The 21,333-nt window shown below is 40.8% G+C and overlaps 1 long non-coding RNA gene across 1 annotated transcript in view; it reads right to left on the bottom strand.

Annotated features, from left to right (window-relative positions):
• LOC133383607 (uncharacterized) overlaps window positions 1-19,308 on the bottom strand; it is a 93,041-nt gene extending 73,733 nt beyond the window's left edge. The window contains exon 1 of the long non-coding RNA XR_009762348.1: window positions 19,196-19,308. This is a non-coding gene — a long non-coding RNA (uncharacterized LOC133383607). The remainder of the gene's footprint in view (window positions 1-19,195) is intronic.
• Window positions 19,309-21,333: the final 2,025 nt, after the last annotated feature.

Raw genomic sequence — 21,333 nt, 5'->3', positions numbered from 1 at the left:
CAATGCATTTGTGTACACTGGACTCCAGGTCCTTGATGACCTACCTCACCTGGAATCATTTTGCTTTCTCCACATTCATGTAAAACCATTTCTCCCCTTTTTCTTTTTTCTTTCTTTTTTTTGTAATTAGTCACTAGGCTGGTCCTTTCACCAAGTGTATGGTAGGTTTGGCAAAACTGAACAGAAGTTAGTTATGATTACCTACATTTCTGTGACTCGATTACTATATGGTTGGAAAACCGTACTGGTTGGAAAACCGTACTCAAAGAGTGGTCGTCGGTGGCTCTGCTTCGGACTGGAAGGAGGTTTCGAGTGGAGTGCCACAGGGCTCTGTCCTGGGGCCGATACTCTTCAACATTTTTATCAATGACTTAGATGATGGGGTGGAGGGAAGCCTTATGAAGTTTGCAGATGATACTGTTGTGTGCGTCCCCCAATCTCTGAGCAGTGAGATTTTGGGGGTCCCTGCGCCCATCCAGGGTTTGGTTTCCTTTGGGAAGAAGGTCAGCGGAGACTGCGGTGTCTTTATGAAATATGGTTTATTTATTTACACACATTCCAACCTGAGCTTAGGGTGGAGGGGTTCAAGGCATCAGCAGTCCAATATCCAGCTTTTCCATCTGGGTGCAGAGGCATCCTATAGCCATGATGCCAAGGGATAGCCTCTCTGCATGCCTGCAGCCCCAGCCATTCTCTAGAACACACACTACCAACTCCAAACACACTTCTGCCCACCCAGGAGTGGAGGGAGAGACTCTCCTCCAGTAGAGTTTAAAATGACAAAAGGATCTTCCTAGCCCCTTTCATTATAACCTGATTTTAGACTGTACAGTTTTTGTGTACAGTTTTGTATTGTGTTATATTATATTGTGTTATCTTTTATTGTATTTTTAATGTTCACCACCCAGAGAGCTGTTGCTAGTCGGGCGGTATATAAGCTTAATTAATTAAATAAATAATAAAAATAAATAAATAAATTTCACCAGTTGCTGGGGCAATTAAACAGGCCCATTAACTACCTGGCCACTCTATTTGATTAACAAAGGAGATGCATCTGGCTAGCAGAGCCAGCCTCCCAGGCATAGGATTCCAAATCAGAGGCTGGAAAGGTGACCCACAGAAATCATCCATTCGAGCCCCCCCCCATGCTCATAACACTACGAAACTGGGAGGGATAGCTAACACAATGGAAGACAGGAATAAAATCCAAAGGGACCTGGATAGACTAGGAAATTGGGCTGAAATTAATAAAATGAAATTCAATAAAGACAAATGCAAGATTCTGCATTTTGGCCACAGAAACAAAATGCACGGGTACAAGATGGGAAATACCCAGCTTAGCAGTAGTGCGTGTGAGAAGGACCTTGGAATTGTAGTGGATTGCAAGTTGAACATGACCCAGCAGTGTGATGCTGCGGCAAAAAAGGCAAACACGGTTTTGGGCTGCATAAACAGAGCTATAGTTTCCAGGTCGAGGGAAGTAATAGTCCCACTATATTCTGCATTAGTCAGGCCTCATCTGGAATACTGCGTTCAGTTCTGGGCACCTCATTTTAAGAAAGATATAGACAAGTTAGAGCGGGTTCAGAAGAGGGCGACAAGGATGATAGCCGGTATGGAGAACAAGTCTTATGAGGAAAGGTTGAAGGAACTTGGCATGTTCAGTCTGGTGAAGAGAAGGCTGAGGGGTGACATGATTGCACTCTTTAAGTACCTGAAGGGCTGTCACATAGAGGAGGGTACAGATTTGTTCTCTGCTGCCCCAGAGGGTAGGACTAGGTCTAATGGTTTTAAGTTGCAGGAGCGTAGATTCAGATTGGACATTAGAAGGAGCTTCTTGACAGTAAGGGCAGTTCGGCAATGGAACCGACTGCCTAGGGAGGTGGTGGGATCCCCTTTGCTGGATGTCTTCAAGCAGAGGCTGGACAGCTATCTGCGGGAGATGCTCTAGCTGTGGATTTCCTGCTGTGAGCAGGGGGTTGGACTCGATGGCCTACAAGGCCCCTTCCAACTCTAGGATTCTATGATTCTATGATATGTAGAAATGCCTGTCTGGCTGCTAAAGCCAGCTAAGGCTTAGCTGAGACAGTTGCAACTTTGAGCTTTCAAACCCATGTTAAAGCACAACATATTACTCTTGATGAAATAATGCTCACATAATTGTTTTGTATTTTTCTCATTTTTGAAATTAAATTTAAATCTGTCTTGGTTTTCTTCCTTTTTGAAAAAAGAAATTCATTTGGTTAAGTTGTACGTATTTGTCCTTGAGTACTTGAGAGAGCCTACCTAATTGCCCAGATTAGAGTTTTTAAAAGATTTTCAGGCTCAATTATTCAGGCTAGCAATCCAAAACGTAGGGTAGTATAGACTGGAATGTCTTAAGCCTTAAGACAGTCTTCCTCAAATTAGACATTTTGGACTACAGTTCCCATAATTTCTGATGACTGGTCATGATGGCTGGGCTGATGGGGGTTGTAGTCCAAAACGTCTGGAGGGCATCAGGTTGGGAATCGGATGTCTAAGAGTTCATCCCATGCCCCCTGTTATGGTAAGGCTGATACAATTCTGTACAACTAGTTGAGCAAATTCAACTGAGTTATTGTTACAGTTTTAAAGATAGACCAGTAAATTCTAAAAAAAATCCAGAAGTTTCATGTGCAAAGCTTCAACATTACAAAGAAAATTCTGAACACAGAAACCAGCTAATCCCAGAACATTTCAGGATCAGAGACTTTGCAGCTGCCCTTAGATTCTCACCATTATTAATAGAATTCATTTCAGAGCATTTCAGAATTCATTTCAGAGCAGGAAGCTTTAAAAAGCCAATGTATTCAGAACCCAATAGGTTCACTTTTCAGGTTTTATACCCCAAGTGAAAGAGGAAGCAGGAAAAAAGGTCATACATATTTTCAATCAGTAATGTTCAATACTTATTTTCACCTTCTGACTTGTACTATTACAGATGAGAAGTTACGTGCATGACCTCCAAACAAAGAGTTTGGAGAGTAAAAGAGTAAAACTCAGTGTCTCCAATATATGTGTTTGTGTGTGTATATATGTATAGTTATATTTTGGTTTTTTAAAATGAATATAAGAAGGATAACAGGCTTTATTTAATATATGCACCAGAAATAGTAACATAACCTTATCATTTGTCTGAAAATATAATCTAAAATGTTCAGGCTTCTTATAGATGGAATCATCTTCACTGTTGCATCAAATTGGAGATTAAGCTCCCCACCCCCATGCTTAGAATCACCTGGGAAGCAACATTTTATGAGATTGGATGGTTCAAACAATTTTGCAAAGAGCAGGAGACAAAGAATTCATTTTATACTAAACTGGTTTCCTTGGAAACAAAGAAAATACAACATGATGTATTTTAGAGGTAGTTCAAGGATCTCTCTTGCTGACTTAAGGGCAGAACAAGTTTTGTAATACTATGCCATATCATTCACTGATATCCCTCTCATTGCATAGTGTGCTTTTAAAAAAACAAACCCAAACACTAACTTTTAGCAACTTTTTTTTTGTTTGCAACAGTTTGGATTCTGAATCAGTAACTGAAAGACATGCTTTTTGAAGCATGGATCAAAAGATACTTGAACAGTAATCTGATCAAGTGTTTTCAGGAACTCTCATAAAAAAGACCAACCAGTGGAATTTTGTCCTTATTTGAGACCTTCCTTTTAGTTCTAGACTCTTAGCAATCAGTGCCCCGTTGACCCATCCACAAGGTGCTTACATGCCATTAGTTCAAACACATCATTTTGGAATCACCATATATACCATTATTATTATTTTCCCATCCTTCAGGGCAGGTTACAGCAGTTTAAAAATACATTAAAAACAATTAAAAACAACTTAAAATCACAAACATCACAAAAAATAGACTGGGTCCTAAAAATACATATATCTCCGATACCAAAGGCTAGGGTAAAGAAGTGCATCTTCAGCATTTGCTGGAAACTGTACAGTGAAGTTGCCAGATGCACCTCTGTGGGGAGTAGGGTTGCCAGGTCTGAAGCATCCCAAACCCTGAGATTTCAGGTACGGGCCCTAGTGGTCTCAGGGGCGGGTCCTAGTAATGTCATTAAGCATGATACATTCAGTATCAACCACAGTTGCTTGGAGCATATCACTCAAACAAAAAAAATTCTCTGATTAGAAATTAAAATAGAAATCTTAAGTAAATGAGGGTGTTCTCATGACCAGCTGAAGTGATGGGATCATTCCTTCTCACCTGCTTAGAGAGCCTGAGTAAGAAACATTTAATCTAGTCTACTTGCTTCTGGCAAGAAGGGTTTAACTGTCCTCAGGCCAGGCTAGTCGCCCGAAGGCCATTGATGGAAGAAAGGAGCCTAGTGTTCTGGAGATGTTAGATGGGAGCACTCAGGAGTAAAGATGGAATCCTCTGAAGGCTACAGTTCTAAACACACTTACTAAGGGACTAAGCCCCATAGAACTTAACAGGATTTACGTCTGAGCAGATATGATCAGGATTGTGCTGTTGGTAAGGCTTGACTAGGGATCCTCTGCAAAGATATAGATATCAAAGCAGGGTTGGCAACCCCCTGCCTGGAATGCCCTCCCTGCCTTTTAACATGGCTGCTCCAAACACTTTACAGAGTTGACCCTTCACTGCAGAGAGAGGTTTGAGAAATGAGTAAGAGTTAAGAAGATTCTCTACCCTTTCCTGCCCACCCTGTGGGCTGCTATAAACTCACTATGATAGCCAACCCAATTCCAGTGAGTAATACTTGAAGGAGAGAGAAAATACATGGTTTGGCCTACCTTCACAGACAGTAGCTTGGGAACAGCAGCAATTGAAGCCACACTTCCCAGTATATGAATTCTCTTTTACCACTATTGGGCAAGAAACAAACCGTCATGCAAACAACAAGGTGCATCATCAGTGGGTTTAAGGGGGTTGAACTGAGGCATGGAACAATGGTTGTTGCTTCTATGGATGTAAGGGAGTGAGGTCAGAGGTAAATGAAATGCAAACAGGAAAAGAAAAGACAGTGATAATTTCCTAAATGCAATACCATACCAACCACAACAAAATTCCTGTAAGACAGAAAACCCAGCATCCCACAACCAGTCAGGATTCCTAACCAAAACAAAAAACAAAAAAAATCCTGGCAGCCAGACAGCAAAGGTCACATACAGCACAACTTGACCCAGCAGCTGCATTTAGTGCAGAATGCTGCGGCACGATTGCTGACATGAGTGAGACCCTATCAGCACATACCTCTGCTCTGAAATCTGCACTGGTTGCTGATTTGCTACCAAACCAAGTTCTAGGTGTGCTTTCCATGTTACGAATGCTACATAGTACTTGTTCTGCTCTTGTAAGAAATTGATCCTTTAGTGTGACAGCACCTACACTTTGGAACTCACTGCTTATTGACTTAAGGCAGGGCCCTTCATTGTACTCTTTTTGGCACCTGCTAAAAACATTTTTGTTTAGGCAAGCCTACCCAGGAATATGGACCATGGACCGCAAAAAAGACAAATAATTGGATGTTAGAACAAATTAAACCAGAACTGTCACTAGAAGCTAAAACGATGAAATTGAGGTTATAATACTTTGGACATATAATGAGAAGACATTCACTAGAAAATACAATAATGTTGGGAAACACAGAAGGGAGTAGAAAAAGAGGAAGGCCAACCAAAAGATGGATTGATTCCACAAAGGTAGCCACAGACCTGAACTTACAACATCTGAACAGGGTGGTTTATAACAGATGCTATTGGAGATCACTGATTCATAGGGTCACCATAACTCATAATCGACTTGAAGGCACAGGAATATAGAAGCTGTTATGTTTGTTGGTTTTATTATTTTGAATGTTTTTAAATACCTGTCTTTAACTGTTTTTGCCAATAATTCTATTGTTTTCATTCCTTCTGTAAATCACTTTCAGGTTTGTTTGCTTTTTTTACAATAAAGCAGTATATAAATGTTGCAAATAAAATACTTAAATACATTTTTGAGTCACTGTGGTCCTTGGGTCTCTTTCCTCTTTCAGGCACAAAGGAATCTGCCTTATACAGACTCAGGACATTTGGAACCATCTAGCTCAGTACTAGTGGCATGAACTAGCATTGGCTCTCCAGGATTCCAGGCAATAGTCTTTTCTAGAGATTGGATTTTGGACTTTTGCATGCAAAGCATGTGCCCTACCACTGAGCTACAGCCCTTCCCTTTTTAAAAAAGTATATTTTAACATTGTTCCTTTCAATTCACTAATGAATGCATAGATTGAAGCACATGAAGCCCACCACAGAATGATGGGAACTGTAGTTTCTTAAAGGTGGTGGGAACTATAACTATGAGAGGAATACTACATTTCCCAGGATTCTTTGGGGGAAGTCATGAACTTTAAATGTGAGTTTGGATGTGATGTAAATGTATTATGTGGATCTGCATTACTTCATAAATGTTGCCTGCATATAAATCATTTTAATTAATCTTTAAAATGGAAATCAGCTACAAAGTTTACTGAGTGACCATAGGCTACTCACTATCTCTCAGTCTCTTCTGCCTCTCAGAGTGAAAACAACAGAGGGGCACAATGACTCCCCTAAGGAAGAAAGGCACACTTAAAATGTAGAGGAAATAATAATGTACAACCATCATGTGAAATCACATACATATTGAAGAAATATTTATATAAGCATAACTGGACAGGACTTCAACCTCAAGTGATAAGGAACTTTACTCACCCAACCCAAAATTCAGATTCATGACACTTTAAGCTGTTTTGCAACTCTTTTATACTTTTTTAGGGTTATTGGATTTTAAATGGATTTATTTCTTACTGTGACCTGCCTTGGTTTCCAACCCTACGTCACAGATTCTATATACACACACACTGGAGATGTAAAAATACATACACCCCATATAATAGTTTATTGTCAAAACCAGTTGGTCACTGCAAAACATTTTTTTAAAAATCAATATTAGTTTCCTACCAACAAAGGTAGTGATACCCAAGTAAGCCCTGCCTAATTGCTTTTTAAAAAAAAAAAGGATTGGAGAGGGAAAGATTTACAATCGTTTTCTATGTTCACTCAAAAGTCCCATTGATTTATAGCACAATCTTCACCATGTCTACTCAAAAGTAAGTCCTACTGAATTTAGTGGTGTTTACTCCCAGGTATGCAGAATTAGCATTGCAGCTTTACTCTCAGAAAAAGTGAGTATAGGATTGAAGCTTCATATTGGGAAAGTTCTCAAACTAGTTGATAAATTATACTAATAAACTGCACCTCTTCAACAGCCCAGAAATTAGATACAGCTTTATAATTAGAAAAGTATAACACATTGTAATGGAATCATAAGTTGCAGCATGTACACATTTTCAAATTTGTGTTCAAAAATTATTTGAAACATAAAATGTATAATATGCTATTTTTGCAACTACTTAGAGAAACCTGCATGTGCACTTTTATTATAATCATAACTGAAATTATTTACTGTGCATGCCTACCAACATCCTGCTGTGATCTTCAGTTCTAGATTTCTTGGTATATTATTGTAGAAAAGCAGTCTTGCTACTGCTGAAAGTTATACACTCACTCTACTTCTGATGTGCAGACAAGTAAGAAAAGAAAACTGTTTTCAGGATTTGCAATGGGTTCTAGCTATTGGCTGGAGGTCAGCAAATCTCTTGTCAATCACAAGCCTGATTTCACTTATTGGCTAAATCCTGAAAGATCAGGGTTTAGGGATTAGTTACGGGGGGGCAGCTGACATTTTGGTGTATCTCTCTTGAACCAGACCATCTAGAAACTTAATTTTTTTGAAAATGAAAGCTAAGAGTCCAGAGATTGCAGTGCCTCACCCTGAGACCCAGAGAGGACCTCAAAAAACTGGAGTCTCTAAGCAAAAACCAGAGTCCTGGTAACCTTAGCAGGGATGGAGTTTCAGAATTTTGGGGTCTTACACAGAATGTCCTCTCCCAGGTCATCACCACTCCTGAACCTGTGAGGATGGTTGTACTACCAATAGGGCCCTTCTGATCTGAACACCTGAGAGGGTCTGTAGGGAAGGAGGTGGCGTTTTGAGAATTTGGGACCCAAGTCATTTAGGGCTTTAAACACTATCATGAGCACACTGAATTAGGCTCAGAAATGAACTGCCAACCAATGCAGCTGTTAGGAACATAGGAAGCTGCCTTATACTGAGACAGAACCATTGGTCTGCACTGACTGGCAGCAGCTCTCCAGGGTTTCAGGCAGGATTCTCTCCCAGCCCTATCTGAAGATGCCGGGGATTGAACCTAAGACCTTCTGCATGCAAGGCAGGTACTCTGCCACTGAACTGTGGCCCCTTCCCATTTTAAAACAGGAGTTACACCTAAATGGAACCCCAGCTAGTGATCGGGTTGCTGCATTTTGGACCAGTTGATGTTTCTAAGTCATCTTCAAGAGCAGCCCCATGAAGAACACATTGCAATGATCAAATCTGGAAGATACTAGAGCATGGAGTACAGTGGTCAAGTCATTTCTGTCCAAAAGGGCTGTACCTGGCAAACTAGTCAGAGAAAGGCACTCCTAGTCACTGGGGCTACCTGAGCCTTCAGTGACAGTGTTGAATCCAGGAACACCTCCAAGCTGCAGACCTGCTTTTTCCAGGGAAGTACAACTCCATCCAGAACATGCTGTCTCCCCACCTCTCGGACATGGGAACTCAGGACACACCTCTGTCTTTTCAAGATCCAGCCCATCACCTCCTCCAAGCACCAGTCTAACACCTCCACCACCTCTCCTGATTCAGATGGGACAGACAGAGCTAGGTATCATCTGCATATTGAGGACACTTCAATCCAAATCTCCTGATGACAGCTCCCAGTACCTTCATATAAATGTTAAATAGCATAGGGGAGAAGATGGAACCCTGCAGAACACCACATAACAGCTCCCAGGGTGCCCAACTGTAACCTCCCATAACTGCTTTCTAGAAGTGGCTCTAGAGGTAAGAGCGGAAGCACTGAAGTACAGTGTCTCTAACCCCCACCTCCCTGAGCTGCTCCAGAAGAATCCTGTGGCAAACAGCACCGAAAGCTGCCAAGATTTCAAGGAGAATGAGCTGTGTGACTCTTCACACTCCTCCATCTCTCCCCCAATTTTAGACTAACTGACCTCTAGAAGCAATCATTTTGATCATTCTTCTCCTAATCCCATTAAAAAAATATATGTGAAGGCAATTTAGTGTCAAGCATCCTGAGCCTCAAGGTGAATCAGAACTTCAGAAAGAATGTAGCAGAAAATCAGAGCTTGGAAAAGTTACTTTTTTGAACTACAACTCCCATCAGCCCCAGCCAGCATGGCCACTGGATTGGGCTGATGGGAGTTGTAGATCAAAAAAGTAACTTTTCCAAGCTCTGAGCAGAATATCAGACCTCCTTGATTCCTATCGAGATACAGGACTGAAATGGTGCATGTGATGTAACTATAGCGGCAATGCTTGGCAAGTGGGTTAAGTATGTTCTGTAAGGCAGCTCCTACTATCAAAGATTACGACCAGCATAAAATGGTATCCCCACAATTCTACTGGCAAATGGTGCCTGAACCGAGATTATTTATTTAAATATTTAGAACCCCAGTTCAACAAAGCAAATATATTGGGCAGTTCTGAGTTTTCAGCACACGGACAACAGATTTAGAAATCCACATATCTGTAATTGCCCCATGAATTGCACAGAAACCTGGCCACAGGAAACCTGGTGCATCATGAAGCCCTATGAGGTGGGAATAAAGAGATAAGAATGGACTGTACTACTCACATTTTTCAAAACAAAACAAAATCCTGTCTGAAATTACAAAAACAAATAACAAGAAGAAAACTAGAACAGCAGGGAGTGGTCTGGGGCAGCATCTAGCAGGGATTGGGATTGTTTTGTTTTAATGTCGGGGAGTGTTAGAAACGGCATCCCACTTGTACCACCTTAGGATTCTTCTCCTTCATTCTGCTGAATGTGTACATCAGAACACAGTCATATAATCTGAATGCCTTTTCAGGGTCTTGTTCCCCCAACTCATTTCTGATAAAAGTGATTGCTGGAAAATCAACAAATAACGTGAATTTAACCTTCATCACTTGCCTATCACTAAATTATTCTCTCTCTATATAAATACTTTGCTGCTTCAAGTGGCTGTACCACATGATCTGAGAAGGATGCCCCCCTATGTTCCTTGTAATGTTTCAGAGAGCCTCTCCTCCCCCTTGGCCCAGCACAGCTTCTCTGCACCTTAACAGTGCTAACCTCTGGGATCATTCACACACTTGTGCTGTACTATCCAGCTGCAACTTCCCTTCTCAGCTGCTTGCAAAAGCAAAAGTACTTACATCCAGGGACCAAGGATTGTGAGGCCAAAGGGACAGTTGGAAAGCTGAGAGGAGAAAGCCCTTGGCAAAAGATCAGGTCAGATTATGGAAGGAAGCCTGGAGGGAAGGAAGGAAGATGTCCTTGAATTTTGATACCATCTCTTCCTTGCTGTCTGCATAGCAAGGATATTATCTTGCTGCCCTGATGGATATGACAGCTGTTTCTGTGTTATTCAGTTCTGTGGGTTTTAGATGTCAAGTGTTAAGATTTTTGTAAGCTTGCCATCTATTCCTTATTGTAAGGAACAGTTTTAAAATTTAATGTAACTAAATAAGGAACTGTTTCTTGAAATAAGTTCCAGAACCCTGGTCCCACCCTTTGTCAGCTTCAGCCCTGCCCAGTGCCAGCATGTGGCTCCTGACAAATTACCCCAGAATGAATGTGATCCTCAACAGAAAAAAAGGCACACCCCTGCCCTAGAACTGTTGCTATCTCACACCGCCACTTATGTTGCTTATGCAACCATGGGAGAGACCACAGCTGAGTGGTAGAGCATATTCTCTGCATGTGGAAAATCACAGGGGGCAACTATGTATTGTGGCCTGCCTGGTTACTTACTTACACACACACACACACACACACACACACACACACTATTATTGCAGTCAATGGAAGTCACAAATACAGGAAGTTTATTTCATGTGTCACAAATTGCGCAGAGCTGTGGTGGCAATTTACAGGAATTAAACCCAGAAGAGCAACCACATGGAGTAAATAATACTGGACTGAAATGGAAATGGCCTGCCTTCAAGTTGATTCCGACTTATTGCAACCCTGTGAATAGGGTTTTCATAGCAAGTGGTATTCAGAGGTGGTTTACCATTGCTTTCCTCTGAGGCTGAGAGGCAGTGACTGGCCCATGGTCACCCAGCTTCACGGCTATGTGGGGATTCAAACCCTGGTCTCCCAGGTCCTAGTCCAACACCTTAACCACTACACCACACTGGCTCGCAATACTGGTCTAGATGGAACATAGTCTGATCTGATAAAAGGCAGCTTCCTCTGTTTCTCCTAATGCAGACAGCAGGCCCTGAATTGTAGTAATCTGCTATTAAGGCTTCACTTCGCTAAAGTTTGCAAGCAAATATGCTAATACGCTTCCTGTTTTCACAACGTAGATGTTTATACCAGCCAAATCAGCTAGGGAAGACTAAGATGTAGCTGAATAAACTGTAAATGATCACATAAATTGGTTTAGATTTGAATGTGGATTTTTCAAGGGATTATTTAAAATTTTTAAAATTTAATTATTAAATTATTTTGTACTGTACATTAAGGAAATATCCTTTGGTTTTCTTCAAGAGAAAACAGAAAGGAGTAGGAATATAAGGACACACACAAAACAATGCATTTTCTTTTCCCTTATTTCAGCTTGAATCTCTGTCCATATTCTGTTTGAGCAGTCCTTCAAAGCAAGTTCTGAGCAGGATCTTCTCTAACATCCCCCTTCTTGTGTTCAAAATGCATTAAGCTCAGTGACAGTGCACTACGTGGTCTCCAGGGCATTTCCTTTGTAACAAACATGCCATTCTACAGAACTATTACAATGTGGTAGGTTCTTCATCATCTTTATTTTTTGCCTTTCAATACAAATCAACAATAAAGCCGCATCAGAGGATTAAAGCACCAGTGAGTAAAATTGTGGGAGAGGCCTCCAGTGTCTTATTGCCAATTAGAAATGAATTGTTCCTTTTATAAAAGTAAGGGGAAAATATTCTTTTAAATAGAGTTTATTTTAAAAATTAGCATAAAGAGATGATCGAAATAGAAAATAAACAAGGTCCCTTTATCAAGACACTGGACAGATTTTAAATTATATATATATATATATATATATATATATATATATATATATATATATATATATATATATATATATATAATATATATATAAATGAAGAAGAAGAAGAAACTTACACGGTTCACCAGACAGTAGCTTTATAAATGTATGATGATTGTGCAAGCATACTGCTTTGCAAAAGCTTGCTGTTTAGTTATATGCATACTGTAAATACATTTGAGCCTCACTGGTGGATTGTTAGAGGACTTCTAGATGGGTGAGAGACTTTGCATTTGGTATATGATTAATCCATTAGTCCAATTAGAAAAATCTAAAAACACTTGTACTCTTCATCTTCAAAATGGAGGGCTTCCTGAGTATCTCAGGACTATTAACAGCACACAACCCTGTACATGTCTAAAATGTAGGTCCTAATGAGTTCAGTGAGGATTACCTCTAAGAAACTGGGCCTAAAGCCACAATCCTAACCCCTGGCTCAGCCACCATCACATCCACAGCGCTGCTGCTTGCACCAACCACAGTAGAAGATGGTGGGGTAGGAAGAAAAAATGCTCTTTTGCTGCATCAGCTCCCAAGCTGGTGCAGCAAAGAGACCCAGACTGGCCCACTGCCATCATGTAAAGGCAGCAGGGCTGGCTTAGGATCCCATTTTCAGGTTTCTACTGGGTACTGTGGAAGGCATGGCAGTAGTGTCCACCTAACAGCTGTTTGGACATGTTCTTTGTCAGCAGGGATGTCCTGGGCATGGCTGGGTGGATGGGCAACTGTGCCCCACCCAAACCAATCCAACATGGCAGATCAGAAGTATGGATGGCTGTGCAAGATATTTTGAGGACACTCAGGATGCTGCAATTGACCAAGACACACACATGGCTACAAGAGTCTGAATTGGGAAGATTTACACATCTCTCTCAACTAAATTTTTTCAGACATTTGTCTGAAAGGGATACATCTTTAAGTGTCTCCCTAGAAACAGGAAAAGAACCATACACTGAAATGGTCAAGGTACTTCCAGACCATTCAGAAAGCCTAAATCAGGAACATACATAGTCCAAGACATTCTTGGAAGGAGGACATCAGTCAGTTGCCAGGGAGCAGGTCTACACTGTTAGTTCTGCCCCTGAATGTCCATACATTAGAATGGACAACTTTAGTGACAAACCTGTTCACAACTCTATCTGTGGAATAGCTGCTCATACATGTGACTAAGCAGGCATCCCAATCGTACACCTCATGGATCACACAGGGGGCTCAACTGAGCAGTCACTCCCAGCAGTGTAGAGGCAAGTTCAGAAGTGCAGGGTCCCTTCATTATAGTCACAGCCAAGCCCCCCTTTTTTGCTGCTGAGCTAAGAATTAGATCCTTGTTAATGCCTTTACTGACAACGACAGATTACTCTAGGAACCAATGAGCATGAAAGGGAAGAGTGGTTGACACACCTCCTTTCACTCTGATTGGCTCCAATCAGAAGGAAAGGACAAGGAAGCATGTTAGGAGACTCATATCAGTGGCTAACACACTTCCCTTTCATGCTGATTGGTTCATAGAATCCTGGAGACATAGGGACCCTGCTGGGACCCTGCTCTGAAGAAAGGAAGGGGTCTAAGACCTCCTGAGATCCCAAATGACTACATCCCTGGTCACGCCTACATAAGTATCAGATGTTCATGACAATGTGTACGCTGCTGGGTTCTGGGAGGAAGGGGATCTCTGGCTGAGGGTCGGGTTACTTTGGGTCATTGTTAAGGATGGGGGAGAATTTCAGTGTGGGTTGTATTTTAATGTGAACCTACCTAATAGCACATCATGAATCAATACATGAACCAAATGTAGCCATCCTTTAAAATGCACATTTCTCTGAATTTTGCAGTGCATTTCTCCAACCAAATAATGTGTACAAAAATGTGTGTATTAGGGGAAGAGAGTGCAGAGAAATGTATATATTAGTGAAAATGCATTTATATTATGGAACATTACATACAAAATGTGTGTATTAGAAGAAATTACACAACCATGTTGGTGAATTTTCATGAGGACTTTAAAAAGATAAAAATCATAAACTGATGTGGAAATGAGAACAACTGAACTTAAAAATTGGGAAAACGTGTAATTGAGAGAAACCAAAACTGACAGGTTCACCCATCCCTAATCACCATACAACAAATGCAAGCCTCTGCTCTTGCTGTTACAGCTTCTGAGCTTGGTTGCAAATTGAACTTAGGGCAGTAAAAAATGTGGTCCATAGCACATGGACAGTCTTATATGAATGAGCAGCACAGTGAGTGCAGTCCACTCTTATTTTTGTATGTCGGAGAGATGGAAAGCTGTGGGTAGGGAAGGCTGTTTGCCTTTCTCCCTCAACACTGTAGTTTCTCTGCAAGTTTGGGCTCAGTGGATTTGCTCTTTCTAACTGACTCCAGATCTGAATTTCCAGTTCTCTTACATAAATTAGATCTCTATAGAAATGTATCTGGGTTTAGAATTAATTTTAGAAAGTCAGAAGTGATAAGTATTCTGTCCAAGGAAATAAAAGATTTACAGCAATTATCTCCAGTTGAACAGACTACTAAATCTTGGGAAAACTTAGCTGTTTATGCTTACCTGAAATCCAGGTATATCTTTGAGCAACTGCTAATATCCCAAATTTTGTGTTCATTGAACCACCATCCTCTCGGATGCTCTCTGTGGAATCTCATGTTGCAGTCTTACGTAGAAGCTGTCCCTATATTTGGGTAACCTCTCATATTCTAGAAACATCAGCCTGTTTGTGGGAATCCCATATATTGCTACAGTTTCTTAGTAGCCTAAGCATCTGCAAATAAGGCAAATTATGCTTAATAGGTGCAGGGTGATAACGATCATATTTCAAAAATGAATTAACATCTGTTTTCCGCCTAATATACATCTGTTCTAAATATATATATATTTATTATGACCTCAACATCAAAAAAATCATTTATTGTTTGATTGATTGTATCAATTAGTGCATATACAACACTGGCTGCATGGAAAGTTACTTCTCACCTCTTCCCCTACTAATGTTCCGTCCAAGGCTTTAGGTCTGATGAACTATCATATCTCTTATACCAGTATATCTCTTAGCTTCTGTTTGTGCTTTTATGCAAGCAAAGGGCTGATATCTAGGTATCCTGATATCCAGGGATCTCTTTCAGCAAATACCAATGGTAGTGAATGGCTTCCCAGATCTTAGGAGTGTGATTTACCTCTGACTGAAGGAAACCATTACTGTTATGAGCCATTAATAAAATTAATCAAAGAAAACTTGAATAAGTGGGACCAGCTTCAGCTATCCTAGACAGACAAAATAGCTGTGATAAATTAATGTCTTACCCAGTCTCTTTCATTGTTCACTCTTTCCTGATCTATATCTCTCCTTCTAAACTGAAAGAGTGGACAGGTTCATATGTAGACTTTAAAAACTAAGGATGAGAAGCACTGTATTATACAGGCCATTTTGCAAAGGGGATTTAGCATACTCGCATCACCATTGCTAAATATATTGTACTACATAACCAAACCAGGACAAAAGTATTGGACTGAATAGGAGAAGAGTATGGTTACAGAGGGAAGTTTGTTTAAGATGATTTATTCACCACTTAATTATTCCATACTTTCCAAATTAGCTAATCATTTTACTGAGGCCACCTTGTGGATCTAGAAGTGCAGAATGGCAAAAAATGGCTCCTGACATTTCCCCAGTGACATCTCTTTGGCCTTACTGGTTCTTCAAAGGTATTACACAATATTTCTCCAACTAATGCCTCTAAGAAGATAACTCTACGTGACCTGCTTGGCCTTAGGGACTTCCACAAACCCCAATATTTGCTAGAAAGAACGATCATTTAGACCTAAAGTTGAAATTGTTGAAGTACTTTCAGTTAAGGCAATTTCTGATAACCCTACTCAGTGTATGAAAAGGACCCTTACAGCTTCTAAGTCATAGATCTCAGAAAATTTGGCAATGTCCAGGGCACCACTTTCAGATATATATCTTACATTGTGATGGAGGCAAAATATAATACCAAGTTAGCTAATATGTACAGTTGGGAAACAGATCTGTAAGTGGAGCTGGAAGTGAAAGATTGGCATGACATCTGGGAGACATACTGAATTCTTTCATTATGTGCCAATATAAAATACCAATCATACAAAATCTAACCTAGATAGTACAGAACCGCTCCCACCCCTTGCCTGATTTTTAAACTTGGTTTAGAATCTGGTTGATACTAGAGAGGTTGTAAGCATAAAGTACTTTCTTCCACATGTGGTGGGAATGTGAATTTGTACCTAATTTTGGCTTAAAATATTAGAACCAGTTGGCTGTGTGACAGGCACCATACCTCCTTTTGATCCAAGCCTACATTTTGCTGCATTTTTACATCAGGGGGGCAATATCCAAGTCAACATTCATTATTATTTCCTATTTATGATTGGAAGCTAAGCTAGAATTTGCTAAAAACTGGGCTTCTTCCCACTTGCCCTCAGTTTTTCAGTGGATTGGGAAAGTGTGAGATGTTCTCATTGCTAAGATTACACAACAACTTAAAATTAGAATAGAGCTAAAGTAGGACAGCAGAAAAGAATCCACATAATTGTTTTAAGCCTGGAAGAATGCAAAAACAAAAGTCTTTGCCTGATGCTGAAAGGACACTGAAGTGGGAGCTATTTTTCTTTCATTCCCAGTTCTTTAGACCCCAACCTCCGTATTTCCTCTGGGGGAATTTTCCCCCTTCTCCGGCCGATTCCCCCCTCATGGGTTTGAATACTATTTACACTGTACACATCAGTGCACTAAAGATTATCCACATTGCACATGCACCAACTAAGGTCACACACAAGTGAACATTAAAATTGAAGACAGGATCAAAGAGCTCAAGAGATTCAGTCACTGGCATTAAATAGGCTGATAGTATTTATGCCTCTAAAAACAGCAAACAGCAACTAATCCTTATGCAGCCAAACAAAAGTATCAAGGTCCGAGTCGGTGTGGGACAGAGGAAACTCCTGCGAAGAGTTTTCAGTTACCAGATAGAAATAGTCACATTAAAAGGAAAAACTTGGCTTATTAAAGCATGCCGAGGGGTTTGACCCAGTGGATCCGGGGTGTGGTCAATGCATCATTGTGGGAGGGAATGGTTCCAGCCACTTTGAAAGAGGCGGTGATTCAACCACTCCTGAAGAAGCCCACCCTGGACCCATTGGTTTATGACAACTACCGACCGGTTGCAAATACCCCTTTTAGGGAAGACGATTGAGAGGGTTGTGGTGCAGCAATTGCAACTATTCTTGGATGAAACAGATTATCTTGACACATCCCAGTCTGGGTTCAGACCTGGTTATGGGACTGAATCAGCCTTGGTCGCCCTGATGGATAACCTTTAACGGGAGGACAGGGGGAGTGTGACCCTGTTACTCTTACTTGATGTCTCAGCGGCTTTTGATACCATTGACCATGGTACCCTTCTGAGCTGACTTGGTGAGATGGGTATGGGAGGCACTGTTTTACAGTGGTTCCGATCCTATCTCCAGGGTGGGTCTCAGAGATTAGTGTTGGGTGACTGTCTTTCAGTCCCCTGACAGTTGTGCTGTGGGGTGTCATAGGGTACCATCTTGTCCCCCATGCTGTTTAACATCTATATGAAGCCCTTGGGAGTGGTCATCAGGAGATTTGGGGCAAGGTGTCAGCACTATGGTGACGATACCCAGCTCTATTTCTCCGTAACATCTGGATCAGGAGAGGCCGTGTAAGTCCTTGGCAGCTGCCTGGACTCAGTGGTGGGCTGGATGAGGGCCAACTGAGTCTGAATCCTAGCAAGATGGAGATGCTGTGGGTTGGTGGTTCCTGAGTTCAGATAATTGGTCAGTTGCCTGCTTTGGATGGGGTGGTACTCACTCTGAAAGAGCAGGTTTGTAGTCTGGGGGTGCTCCTGGATCAATCTTTGTTGCTAGACGCCCAGGTGACCTCCATGCCTTTTACCAGCTTTGGCTGGTAAGACAGCTGTGGCCATTTCTGGACAGGGATAGCCTGACCACTATTTGTCCACGCACTGGTAACCTCCAGGCTGGATTACTGTAATGTGCTCTATGTGGGGCTGTCCTTGAGGTTGGTCCGGAAGCTGCAGCTGATGCAAAATGCAGCTGCGAGACGGCTCACTGGGGCAGGGTATTGCCAACATGTCACCCTGCTGCTGAAAGAATTGCACTTGCTGCCCATTTGCTACCGAGCCAAGTTCAAGGTTCTCATTTTGATGTACAAAGCCCTATACAGCTTGGGACCAGGATACCTGAAATCCCTTATACACCCATTCGATCACTGTGCTCTGCAGGTGAGGGCCTCCTGCAGATACCATCTTATCAGGAGGTCCGTTCCGCATAATGTAGGAAAAGAACCTTTAGTGTAGCGGCACCTACCCTGTGGAATTCCCTCCCCTTAAATATTAGGCAGGCACCATCTCTGTTATCTTTTCAGTGCCTATTGAAGACTTTCCTCTTTCAACAAGCCTTTTAAGTTGAGACCTATCGCAGTCTGCCTCTGTTTTGCAATTGCTTTTTAATTTTTTTTAAAAAGGCAGGAACAAAAGGGAACAGGCACCAAACTAGAGACAAAAAGAAGTGGCAATTTCTGGTGACGAGTGAAATTTATGGTAGTGCTCTACACGTTTTGGGAATACTTTCCTTCCTCAGGAGCTAAAAACATTCAAACAAACTCAAATTAATGTCATGGAAACAACACCATGGTCTTAAACATAGCAGAGTACTTTTACAAACCACATTCTATATAAATCACTTAAAAACATTTTTAAATTCTTTCATTATGATATCCCTGATCATTAACATCAGACTGGCATCTTATAAAACCATACTATATGGCATAAATTGAACACAATCTTGTAATAGCCATTTAAGCAACTTAAACATAAAACTCTCTCATCCCCCCGGAAAAACACAAAAACATTGCCCTGTACTGACCTGTAGAGCTATATCTCCCTAGCTCCGTCAAAGCAATACAAATTCTTTATCTAAACCCCACACTGAATACAAAACAAAAATAGAGGCTGCTAGAATCCATACTAAGTATATAAATCAGCTCAGCTGCACAATCACTGTATTTGTGAATTTTACTGATCCAGCTGGTACTTACAGTGACTAACTAGCATATACAGTTGTTACAGACAGTAAACCAAGTTTCATATAGAACCCTTGTTTCTTATTTTATTTAAGCTCAGAAAAATCCAGATCCTCATTTAACCCTAGAGGTCCCAGACTTTTCAGAAAAAGGCTATTGTGAGGATAAAATGGGCAAGTCCCTTTCCACTGCCCTCAACAGTCTTTTGAAAAGCTTGGCCTTCTTTCTGATTTCTGGGTGGGGAGAGTTTGCCATTGGAGGGCTTTCAAATAAGCAGTTCCCACAAGGTGCATTCTAGTGGTATTATGGTCAGTGGAGGTCCCACAGGTCTGAATTGATTCTTAGTGTGGATAGCATAAGAGTCAAAAGCATGCTAAAGACTAAATCAGGGCCAGATTTAAACTTGCTGTGGCTATAACATGAGTTAAGCCCTTTCCTCTTCAACAAATAATAAAAAAAATTAAATGCAAAATTCAGGCTGTACAATTAAACAGAATTCCATAGTCATGTAATATAGGTATTAAAAATGCAGAGCTTGGACAAGTTACTTTTTTTGAACTACAACTCCCATCAGCCCCAGCCAGCATGACCACTGGATTGGGCTAATGGGAGTTGTAGTTCAAAAAAGTAACTTTTCCAAGCTCTGTAAAAGTTATATGTGTGCACATTCTTTATTTAGGAGTTTGTCAAACACATAACACAATTAAACAATATAATATAAGGTATAATATATAAATTAGATATAATATAATTTATATATACACTTTGGCTGTTTTCTGCAAGAATCCAAAAGGCTGCATGTGTACCACATTCTATTGAATTGTTTATTTATTTATTTATTATTTGATTTATATCCCGCCCTTCCTCCCATCAGGAGCCTGTTTACTGTCATCAGCAAGCAAGCTGCAACAATGATATTCAATACCTTCATTTTGTATGATGTTTATGGTTTCCCGGTGGCAATGTTGTAAACGATTCTTTCTTTCTTTCTTTCTTTCTTTCTTTCTTTCTTTCTTTCTTTCTTTCTTTCTTTCTTTCTTTCTTTCTAACGTGAGGCCCCTTGTAATGTGAGGCCCAAAGCTTTAGCTTGTTTAGCTTGTATGTAAATCTGGCCCTGGACTAAATGTATAGCCCTCTTCAGGTGTTCAGAAAGTAGGAACAGCAGTATATCTAGGGGAATGAATGTGCTTGTTCTACACCCCCATATGCCTCTGTGAGTTAAACAATGACTAGATGCAGGGGCCCTGCTTCTACTCATGAGGTCTTCCCACCCAAAGTAAACCCTAATTTTCCAGGGTTCTTCGTCACATAGAAGCATCCACAAGCACAGGAGGCTTCCTCATTTCAGAAAGTTGCTCTCCAACTCATGGAGGTTAGTGGGGATGGGTGGTGGTGGACTTATAATATTCATCCCTATAGTCACCAATTTCACATGCCACTTTTCCCAGTTCATACTGAACTGAAACAAGAGCCATTTGAATGCTTTATTTCTTTCTATGTGAATCTAATACTCAGCCAAGTATCAGTATCAGTAATAGTTTATTGTTTATAGCCAATGGCCATTACAATATAATAAAACATGTGTATACATCATTTGAGACACATTAGGATTCAATCCAATAATACATAGGTAAAACCCTAGGCTTTCAAAAGCTAATTAAAATAATTATAAGATAAAATTTGCTTCATTTATTTATTTATTTGAGTTAGAAGTGTACTCGAGTGGTCCCCCCTTTACTGATGGGGCTAGTGTGTTTTAAGGAGGTCATTCTGATCTTTGCTGCAGCTAATGCGAACAGGGCTACCCTATAGGTAACAAATTTGTCTTTGTCTGCCAGCAGCCATTTTATCTTAAATTCATCTGGCTGGCCTTCTAATAAGGTCTGAAAGAGAAGGAAGAACTTGGTCCTTGGTGAGTCATATAGGGCACAATATAAGATATAATGCTCCATGCCTTTGATTTGCCCTGAACCACGTATAC

The sequence above is a fragment of the Rhineura floridana genome, chromosome 1 (genome assembly GCF_030035675.1).
Source record: "Rhineura floridana isolate rRhiFlo1 chromosome 1, rRhiFlo1.hap2, whole genome shotgun sequence".
In the NCBI taxonomy this organism is placed as follows: domain Eukaryota; kingdom Metazoa; phylum Chordata; class Lepidosauria; order Squamata; family Rhineuridae; genus Rhineura; species Rhineura floridana.
Note: the sequence above shows the minus strand (reverse complement) of the source record. Positions and strands in the feature narration are given on the sequence as shown.